The following is a 10,801-nucleotide window of genomic DNA, read 5'->3' on the forward strand; positions in this document are numbered from 1 at the left end:
GGAAGGGGGGGTGGCTTCCCCCCAAGCCAAGTGGGGCGCCCCCCACCCCCAGGGTTTCCAACCCTAGGCGCAGGGGGAGGCCCAAGGGGGGGCGCCCCAGCCCACTAAGGGCTGGTTCCCTTCCCACTTCAGCCCATGGGGTCCTCCGGGATAGGTGGCCCCACTCGGTGGACCCCCGGGACCCTTCCGGTGGTCCCGGTACAATACCGATAACCCCCGAAACTTTCCCGGTGGCCGAAACTGGACTTCCCATATATAATTCTTCACCTCCGGACCATTCCAGAACTCCTCGTAACGTCCGGGATCTCATCCGGGACTCCGAACAACTTTCGGGTTTCCGCATACTAATATCTCTACAACCCTAGCGTCACCGAACCTTAAGTGTGTAGACCCTACGGGTTCGGGAGACATGCAGACATGACCGAGACGCCTCTCCGGTCAATAACCAACAGCGGGATCTGGATACCCATGTTGGCTCCCACATGTTCCACGATGATCTCATCGGATGAACCACGATGTCGAGGATTCAATCAATCCCGTATACAATTCCCTTTGTCAATCGGTATGTTACTTGCCCGAGATTCGATCGTCGGTATCCCAATACCTTGTTCAATCTCGTTACCGGCAAGTCTCTTTACTCGTACCATAATGCATGATCCCGTGGCTAACTCCTTAGTCACATTGAGCTCATAATGATGATGCATTACCGAGTGGGCCCAGAGATACCTCTCCGTCATACGAAGTGACAAATCCCAATCTCGATCCATGCCAACTCAACAGACACTTTCGGAGATACCCGTAGTGTACCTTTATAGTCACCTAGTTACGTTGTGACGTTTGGCACACCCAAAGCACTCCTACGGTATCCGGGAGTTGCACGATCTCATGGTCTAAGGAAAAGATACTTGACATTGGAAAAGCTCTAGCAAACGAACTACACGATCTTTGAACTATGCTTAGGATTGGGTCTTGTCCATCACATCATTCTCCTAATGATGTGATCCCGTTATGAATGACATCCAATGTCCATAGTCAGGAAACCATGACTATCTGTTGATCAACGAGCTAGTCAACTAGAGGCTTACTAGGGACACGTTGTGGTCTATATATTCACACATGTATTACGATTTCCGGATGACACAATTATAGCATGAACAATAGACAATTATCATGAACAAAGAAATATAATAATAACCATTTATTATTGCCTCTAGGGCATATTTCCAACATAAAGATGCTACATTCTTTGATGATATTTTTCCTACGAGAGATATGCAAAGGACTTCTATACATGAATTTGTGGAGACTCCTGAGCCTGTCATTCTGATGAAATATTATGAACAAACACATCATGAAAATCATGTGAAGGAAGATAATGAAGCTCTTGGTAGGGGCAAAAGATAGAGAACTGCAAAGTCCTTTGGTGATGATTTACTCGAGTACGTCATGGACGATACTCCCACTTCTACCTACAATTTTCAGGTTGAATTTGGAGCAAAACCAGTTTTACCTAGTCATTTGTTCAAAGAAAGGTTTAGAGCTTCTTCGGAAAAAAAATCTGAGCTGAACTTGTAGCTTTGTGTATGTATGATCTATCACTTTAGTGAGTTTTTCCCCATGATAAGCTTTTCTCGAGAATTCGAGGGATTTTATATGTATCTGTGATTGATCTGCTTTATCACAAGAAACAATTTATTTATGAATCATGAATTTATTGCAATGTATCGTATATTGATCTAGTCTATTGGGTTACCAAAGATTGGTTTGTTGAAAGCCAGAAGTGGATGAAAAGCCAAGAAAAAAATATAAAGGGTGAAACATTGGATGAAGGGGTGATAGGAAGAAAGTGAAAGATGAAATGTTACATTCTTTCTTAGTATATATAGATAATGCATTAAACATGTAGATTGTGCTTGGTTAAACAACTCCAACTATTCAATCGAAGGAATTGCAAAGAAAAGTGAGATTTATTGGAAGATGTAAGCAAAGAGTACAACAACCTATGGGGATCCGCGCGCTTATAGCTAAAAAAATTATCGCCTCCACTCCGAAGGCTATCTTGAAAAGAAGGGGCAAGATCCGCCCCGGGGGGTTTTGTAAAAATTAATGTTGATGTATATTTTGATCAAGATCTGGCCACTGTTGGGGCGGTACTGAGGGATGGCAAAGAAAAATTCATTGCAGGGGGAAATAAGAAGATAGATTGGCGTGTGGATGTCATGACAGCTAAAGCTCTGGCTCTCAGATTCGGTCTTTCCCTTGCGCAAAGGGCGGGATCATCTGGTTATAAATTCTAATAACTTGGAGGTCATTGAAACCATGGAGAATGGAGGAAAATCTACAGGAGCGGCGGCGGCGACAGTTTTTGATGATTGTTATCATTTTGCTAGTGATTTTTCTATTTGTAGGTTCGAGCATTATAGTAGAGAAGCAAATATGGTTGCTCATGAGCTCACTAGGTTGGTTAGATTTTCTCAGACTTATGATTTGCTTGAGGAGCCTTTAGATGATTCTTCGGTATCCAACATTTCGGTGGAGGCTACCCTGGCTAACCTTGTCAACATTACCTTTAGACGCACACCTGTCCCCCTGGAGCGGGACCAATGGGAGGAGTTGCTTAAGTGTGAAGCTCTACACTCACCCTCACTTGAACAAGACTCAGTTAGTTGGCAACTTTAACCCAATGGTTTGTTCTCGGCCAAATCCCTCTATAAAGCCATCGTGGCCACCCCAGGGCCAGAGGAACTAAATCTCTTGTGGTAGATGAAATTGCCTTTGAAGATTCAGATATTCCTATGGCAACTGGTCTGCAGCCACCTTCCTTCGGGAGTAGAGGATATTCCTATGGTAGCTGGACCTAGTGATGGAATTTGGCCCTTATGTGCAGTTCCAGAGGACTCCAACCACATATTTGTCTCTTGCCCTGCGGCTTGATTCCTCTGGAGTTGTCTTTAGGAGGTTGCGGGCGGCAGATGGTGCCATGACAATCTCCCGGATATGTTTCATGATGTCCTTGATTTTCAACCAACCGTGCCGCCCTCCCTTTGGGTGGTCGTGGGCACCCTTACCTGGATTCTATGGAACATTCACAATAAGTTGTGATTGAACATGTGATTCCATTTCATGCGACTGACGCGATATACAAAATGTGTGGCTTCCAGCTATGAAGACGCTTAGCAAGCAGCACTATCGGGACAACATCGACAGGATCATCGTCGGGCTTCGTTCCACCGCCTCACATCTCGCTCCCCCCGACTCCACCGCCTCCCCCGGAGCCTGACTATTATTGATTTACTAGCAGAATGCCCGTGTGTTGCTACGGGCTATTCGCCATGTTATTTTCAACACCCGAGCCCGACACAAAACTCCATCCGACGACGCACCATTTACTTTTTCTGTTGGGCCCTCCCCTTCACTTCCAGTTCCGTGCCGTAGCGGGACATTACTCGCTGGAGCCACCTCTTTTAAAACCAGATAACGCCCACCGCATCATCGCCGTGCATTGCAATAGGGGTGAAATCTTTCATATTTATAATATAATAAAGTGGGCTAAACTAACACATACTATCGACACCAAACAACAAATAACTATACAAATCATTCTCAAAGGTCCATTCAACTTTGCAAATGCACAATGACGTTGGAGCGAGTGGCAACCTGAACGTATTCCTAGTTACCAATAAGCTTCACCTCCGGCCCACATAACATTCATTACTATCTCTACTCCTAATGAAGCATTTGGTAGTCTTCGCCGGTTAATTTTCGTCCCACCACTTTTGTCCGGGTTTTTTTTTGTCCGGTGCTCCTGTTGGTTTTCCCCCTCCGCATCGCCGCTCGATCCAACTCCTCCCTCTCCCTCGGTCTCGCCTCTCCTATGGTTCGCCGCCCGCCGCCGTACCCCGCCGCCCTGCTCCGCTGTTGCCCCTCCCTCCGCCTGCCTCGCCCCTGCTCTAGGGTTCGCCGCCCGCCGCCGCCCCCCGCCGCCCTGCTCCGCTGTTGCCCCTCCCTCCGCCTGCCTCGCCCCCCTCCCCTACACTCACCCCTGCCCGATCTGGATCTGGATGAGGCGTTGCCTCCCGTTCCTCTCATCGCGTCCCTTGTGCCAGCCATGGGAGAGGGGAGGAAGAAGGGGAGGGAGAGCAAGGAGGAGGAGGAGGAAGAAGAAGAACCTTCTCTGTAGAATCAGCAGATCGATCTCGTCGATGCTGCAGGGCCTGGCCCGTTCCATGTCTCTGGGAAAGGAGAGGAAGGTGGAGGAGGAGCACCAGGGGACGGTGCTGCGATCGTCGGGGACGCTCTGGGGCGAGGGCTCCGAGACGTTCGCCGCCGCGTGCTGGACGTACAAGCACGAGCACCACCGCTGGCCGTTTCCTCCATACTGACAGATCGCCGTGTCGCTATCCTTGTATGTTGTAGCCAGGAGGAGAGGTAGGCGCGGTGCCGCTCATGGCCGTGGCGTCGTGCTTGTGGTCGTGGTGAATTGGAGAGAACGGCCTCCTATCCATGCACGTCCATCTACTGCGGGCCTTCCCTCTTCCAGCAACATCATGTCTCAGTTTGCCACCGCCATTCATCCGGATGGCCCTGGACATACATACCAGCACCACACCCTTCCTTCTGTTGCTGGGGTAAGGATGGCAGTTTTACCCACAGGTACGGGTACCCGCGTGGGCAGGGTATGGGCACAATTTTATACCCATGGATAATACCCATACCCTGCCCGTTAAGTCATGGGTAGGGTACGGGTATAACCTTGTACCCGCGGGTATACCCATACCCTGCCCGCTTGTAAATTAATGTTAAGTTGTCATCAATTAATCATTAATTTATCATGTGGCTTGTCTACTCCTATTGATTTATGAGTATGTTGTACTCATCTACCAGTTATTGAGTTGAGATAATTGTTTTTTGTCAAATGTGCTACCAATGAGCGTAAAAATGTGAACAACTCATGTACTATTTGTTCTACCCGCTGGTACTCAATGGGTACGGGTACCCGTCGGGTATGGGTATGGGTAAAGTTTCATACCCATGGGTACGGGTATGGGTAGAATTTTGTACCCACCGACTATACGGGTATGGGTATGGTATTGCTCTACCCTGCCCATACCCTACCCATTGCCATCCTTATGCTGGGGACGTAGCTATCATCGGTCCTCTGTTGTCTGCAGCCCGGACGTACAAGCCGTCGAAGCTGACGTTCCTTTGCACAGGCTGCACAGACGGGCGTACAAGTTGTTGCTTCTGTTCATCCACGCACCAGTGACTCACATACGTTGCTAGCTGTGTGCAGGGTATCATTAAGTTCACATGTATTTATCAGATTGTGTAACTAGCTTTTGTTACTTGGTCCATCCCTAGGAAGCAATAAGATTACTTCAGTATGCATATACACGTTGCTAGCTACGTGCAGGGTATCTCAAGTTCACAAATATTTATGAGATTGTTTTACTAGCTTTTGTTACTATTTGGCCCTTCAGTATGCAGATTAATCTCAACATTCATAAGAATCTTCAAAAGAAAAATGGAGATGAAAATACTTCAAGTAGTTCTGAGTGGAGATCATTTGATAGCATTTTGTTGTAGCATCTACAGAAGACCTTTTCATTTCATTTTACCGAGAAACGCTGGAGGGTTCATGTTTTCCTTATCCAGGACATTTTGAAGGTTCCTGATGCATTCTTACAAGAAGCAACAATCCAGAGGTTAGTCAATGTTTGTCGGGATTTTTCATTTCTAAAGGTACACTAGCGACTATTGTACATATAACTAATTGTTTGCTTGCTTTCTTAATCACGTACATCAATATAATCCTCCATGCTAAAAACACTCATTCTAGATTGCGTGAGCTTGTCATACCATTTTTTGTAAAGACAAAAAAATAATTTATACTCCACAACTTGATGCATTGTTGTTGCATCAATATTTCCGGAATTAGCAAGTCAATTTTTTAGGTGTATGTTTGCTAAATTGATGAACACAGTTGGTCTCTTTAATCAGGAAAAAAATAGCATGATTCTCTAAGCTACATGAATTACTCTTCAGCGGCATTTCATATCAGTGGTGTGTTACTTGCTATACTGCCTATGTGTGTGTACTGAAGTTTTCTTCTTTTGAATATGTAGGTAATTAGTGAAATGATAAGAGGGTCAATTAATGGTGTTCAATTTTTCCTTCAAGCAAACAGTTTGTACCCAAATACAATACTATTCAGTATCATCCTGAAACCAATATCTCAAAGATTCATTCTTTATGAATTCGAGCCTTGGCAAACCACTCCCATTACAAGGTTCCATAAACATGCTGGATTTGTATGTCGATATTCGAATTAATTGGGCAAAAAATAGATATATTTACTATGATGTTTTTACATATTCAGGTGAATAGCATCCTGTTTTTACTTCAAATAATTAACAAAAAATTAAAGACCGTGATTATGTTGTTTATTAAATTCCTCTTGCATTATCTTTGATGAAAAGTATATTATCTGTCAGCAACGATATGTTAATATGGGCAAAGGAAAGTCAAAATATGTTATCTCAGGCCAATATTCTGAAATTAGTGAAGCCCTATAGTATTTACTGGATTGATCACGACACTGCTCATATTTTTTGGTACTTTGATATCTGAAATATTTTTTTTAATCATGAGCTGAGGTGATGATGGGTTGCAGGCACGCGCCCCGTCCTTCTCTTGTTCAAGGTTTGGCGGAAGCATTAAGTTTGGAGAGGAAACTAACATGAATGACCAGTCGATCTTTTTCTGACCTTTTTCTCCCTTTCTAATTACTCCTCTCATTTCCTCTGTTCTTCTCAGCCATCTCCTTTTCTATCGCCATATCGATCTCTAAACTCACTTCATCTTTTTTCTTCCAATTCATCCGATTGTTGTGTTCCAAGCACACATGTCATAAAGCATCACCTGCTGCTTGTTCGAACATGTTTGATGTACTTACATATTAACATGTTTGATGTACTTACACATTAACAAAACTGATCAGTAACATTCATGCCGAATTATTTGGGTTTCGTCCTCTGCTTTTTTACTGTTTATTTATTGATGAAGATAGCAGATGTTCATGTTTTTAAATATAGTTACATGTGTTTGTCCAAAAAAAATATAGTTACATGTGCTTCCAGTTGGTAGAGATCAAAAAATTAACTCACTGATGCAAGGAAAAAGAGCTCTTTTATAGACACTGCCAGCAGTGGATACATGGTGAGCCTTTCTGAATGTGTTTTATGAAATAAGGCTAATTTAAGGTCATTTTTTTGTTGGATAAAAAACAGACAATTGGTTATTGGGTTATTCGTGTTTGTTCTCAATTTCTCATGTCGCTCTCTTCTCTGTCCAGGGATACGGGTGCCAGGACGACACCACCTTCTGCGGCGTCTGCCTTCCTCTCCTCCAGCGGGAGAGGCCCCTGCCTTCCTCTCCTCCTGCGTGGTGGCAGATGGCCGCAGTTAATGGCGCTCCTGCGAGCGGGGGACACGAGTGCGGTGCAGACAGTGACCAGGTGTGATGAGACAGCCGCCGGCCGCCTGTGGGCGGTTCTTTCATGTGTTGTAGACCGTGCCATTCTATGACGAGGATGTGTTCCAGGTGGGCATTCTGTGAAGATGGTTACCTGCTTCACAAAATGCATTCCTAAGTAGCGCTTTTCTTGTTAGATCGTCATAAAAATCTGGATCTTACATTTGATACCATGTTTATTTTATGAAATTGCTATCTCATTCACATGCCAGACTGATCCACTAGCCAAAAATGTAACAGGAAATGGAAACAAATGAAACTGGATGCTCATCATGTATTTCATGAAGAAATTTGCATGTCTGGGGCATGTCTCCGTATAAAAGGCCGATCTCTGCACAACAGTAGTTTCTTCAGGTTGTGGTGTCCGATTTTTTTCATCTCATTTTGCCATGCACTAGATTACATGGTTAATACTGTCACTATGCAATAACTGGGAAGATTACGGAGGGAAGGGACAATATGTAAGATGGGGCAAGGAGGCTGGTGTAGATCTTGCTTCTCCTGACGACTTCATATCTGATGCAACACTTCAGAGCTACTACAAAAACTTTTTTTAGGAAGCTACTACAAAGCTTTTTTTTCGGAAGCTACTACAAAGCTTTTGTTCAGGTAAATTTCTAGCTTAAATGGCCATCGGAAATGGATTCCTGTTATCCGTCATGCTTGGTGACTAATGGATATCATCATATGCATAGCTATATGAAATGCTACCAGCAAACAGTTACTGTAGTTTACCAGCTCTGAATTCTGTAGTCGTGTTTTCCTGTTATACCAGACTTTCAATATTGTGCATATGTTTCCTTTTCTTAGCTTGTTTTTTCAAGAGTAAACACAATCACAAATGAGGCCTACAAAGACGATCCTACCATTCTTAATTGGACGATGATCGTCGAGTCATGCTGCCCTTCACATCCATCAGGCGATACACTCTAGGTCCTTATTGCGGTCTTATTTTTGGGACTTTGAAACCATCTTCCATCACGTCTAATATTGTTGTATTTCATAATAGTAATTGTTCAGCCTTTGACTGACATATGGATGATATTTGTAATATATTTCTTTCTTCCATATTACCAGGAAATATGTCGAAGCACAGAATATATTCCATTTGCAGTGGACTAACAGAACAACACAACACATAAAAAGAGGAGTATAAGTGGAAACCTTTCTTTCTCTTTAAATTCTTGAGGACGGTAACATTATGATGAAGGTGGAACCATAGAGAGATGTGTATTTTTAATTAAGATATTTTCAGGAGTACCTTTGCAAAGTTGATATATCTTTCTTTTACAAGATATGGTTGCACTTGCTTCATCTACATAGGCCGTCTGGAATGCCATGAGGCCGGGATTGGTGTAGGAAATCTTCAAAGCTATTATATTGGTCTCAAGAAACTTGCAATACATCAATGCATTTTTATTTTTATTTTTTTGCTGACACCACAGCTACCACCTCTTCACTAAATGACAAAGGTTGCCAGCAACTGCACATGGAAAGACTGAATGTTATATTCTGTCTACTAATCAATAAGGAGGGAGATCAAATTACTGCTCACAAATATTCACCTGATTGATTTTGAAAAGAGGGTTAAAAATGGTGTTATGAATGAAGATGGATGGGGGTGAGGGCTGGGAGAAAGATGTTGTATTGCAAGAAGAAGTTGGTTAAGAAGACTGATGATTATGAGAATGAAGGACACGAACTTTTGAATTAGACCAATTGTTTGATCGATCATTTTTGTTCTCTTGAAAACGATGTATGGTCAATTTTAGTATTCTGATGTGATTGAAGAATATAGGAGGGACAAAGAGATGTGCTATTGGCAGGACAATTATGACTCTCTATTCAGGTATTCAGCTATGATTCTCCATGGTCGTGCTTCTCCTGTTCACCTGGAAGTTTATTGATGGGAGGGAAGCCACTTCTGCTTTGATGATTTCTTGGAAGTTCAGGTTAAAACACTTTTGCTCTTAAAGTCTGTTTATCAATTCTTTGGATAACCTATGTAACGATTGGTTTTGATTTTCATACAGCTAGGTGAATTTACAATCAGTATATACAAGTCAGGTTGTTTGCGAGAGAATTTCATTCCCTAGAATCATTGTCATTGTTGTTGCCTACAAGGTACTTGAAGAAAATGCCCGAGACATATTTTAAGAAGTATAATTCAGCACTAAGGCTATTATTACAACGATGGAATCTTTGTTGTGGTAGTTATGCCTCCAAATGCGTCGATCCATATCGGCTTACTGAAGTAAACTTTTTTTTTTGTCGATTTCTATTGGCTTACTGACAGCTTATTTATTCTTTTCGAATTTTAATTCCTTGATCTTTGCCTCTGCCCATCTCCATATCACACAGAAGGTGCTCAGTGCAATGCATCATGCAGTGATTCCATGATAGCTAGGAATTAGGAACTGCCCATCATTTGTATGTTTCTACAATTTTCCTGCTTGTTGGAACATGTTTGATGTACTTACACATTAACAAAAATGATCTGTAACATTCATGAAAATATTTGGGTTTGGTCCTCTGCTTTTTTACTGTTTATTTACTCATGAAAATAGCAAATGTCCCTGTTTTTAAATATAGTTATCTGTGCTTGCAGTTGGTAGAGATCAACGTATTAACTCGCCGATGTAGGGAAAAAGATCTCTTTTATAGACACTACTAGCAGTGGATACAGGGTGAGCCGTTTTGAAATTGTTTCATAGAATAACTCCCGTATAAAGTCTGGTCTTTTGGGTATACAATCCTTTCTTGAGATGAGCATTGGCAGCTCACATAAGTATACAGTAGTATATTTGACAGATGATGATGATCATTTTTTTTTAATATTCAGATGATGATGATCATTGGCAGCTCACATAAGTATACAGTAGCATATTTGACAGATGAGCATTGGCAACTCTTCTAAATCTGTGTTTACCATTTAACAATGAACTATGTAATTTAATCAATAGACTCACTTCAGTTGCCATGCTAACTGAAAATCTATATGTCAAATGATGCGACTGTCAAGTGGAAGTTACTTATATTTTCTTACGTCACTTGAGAAGTTTCTTTTTAGCAAGCTTATTTAAGTGCGGCCAAAGTGTACTCTGTTTTTAGACGATCTCCATGTTTTCTATTGAGATCAGAGAGCAGCTGAAGTAGTGATGGGACTATACCATTTCTAGGTTCTGAAGGCAAAGCTTCTTACAGAGTTAGTGACATTTGTCAGTTCTGTGAGTAGAAGAAATCTTGAGAGCTTGTTGCTTCTGCTCAA

General features: G+C 42.6%; 1 long non-coding RNA gene across 6 annotated transcripts; it reads left to right on the plus strand.

Annotated features, from left to right (window-relative positions):
• Positions 1-3,560: 3,560 nt before the first annotated feature.
• Positions 3,561-10,066, plus strand: LOC109770670 (uncharacterized). Of its 6 annotated transcripts, XR_012184257.1 has the most exons (5): positions 3,795-7,218; positions 7,355-7,602; positions 7,774-8,142; positions 8,611-9,485; positions 9,567-10,066. It is a non-coding gene; the product is annotated as an uncharacterized lncRNA (long non-coding RNA). The 6 variants fall into 6 exon arrangements; XR_002234661.4 differs by having other exon boundaries at positions 3,561-5,705; positions 6,126-7,602; positions 7,774-9,485; XR_005756441.2 differs by having other exon boundaries at positions 3,577-5,705; positions 6,674-7,602; positions 7,774-9,485.
• The last annotated feature ends 735 nt before the right edge of the window (positions 10,067-10,801 follow it).

This window comes from Aegilops tauschii, chromosome 5, assembly GCF_002575655.3.
Source record: "Aegilops tauschii subsp. strangulata cultivar AL8/78 chromosome 5, Aet v6.0, whole genome shotgun sequence".
In the NCBI taxonomy this organism is placed as follows: domain Eukaryota; kingdom Viridiplantae; phylum Streptophyta; class Magnoliopsida; order Poales; family Poaceae; genus Aegilops; species Aegilops tauschii.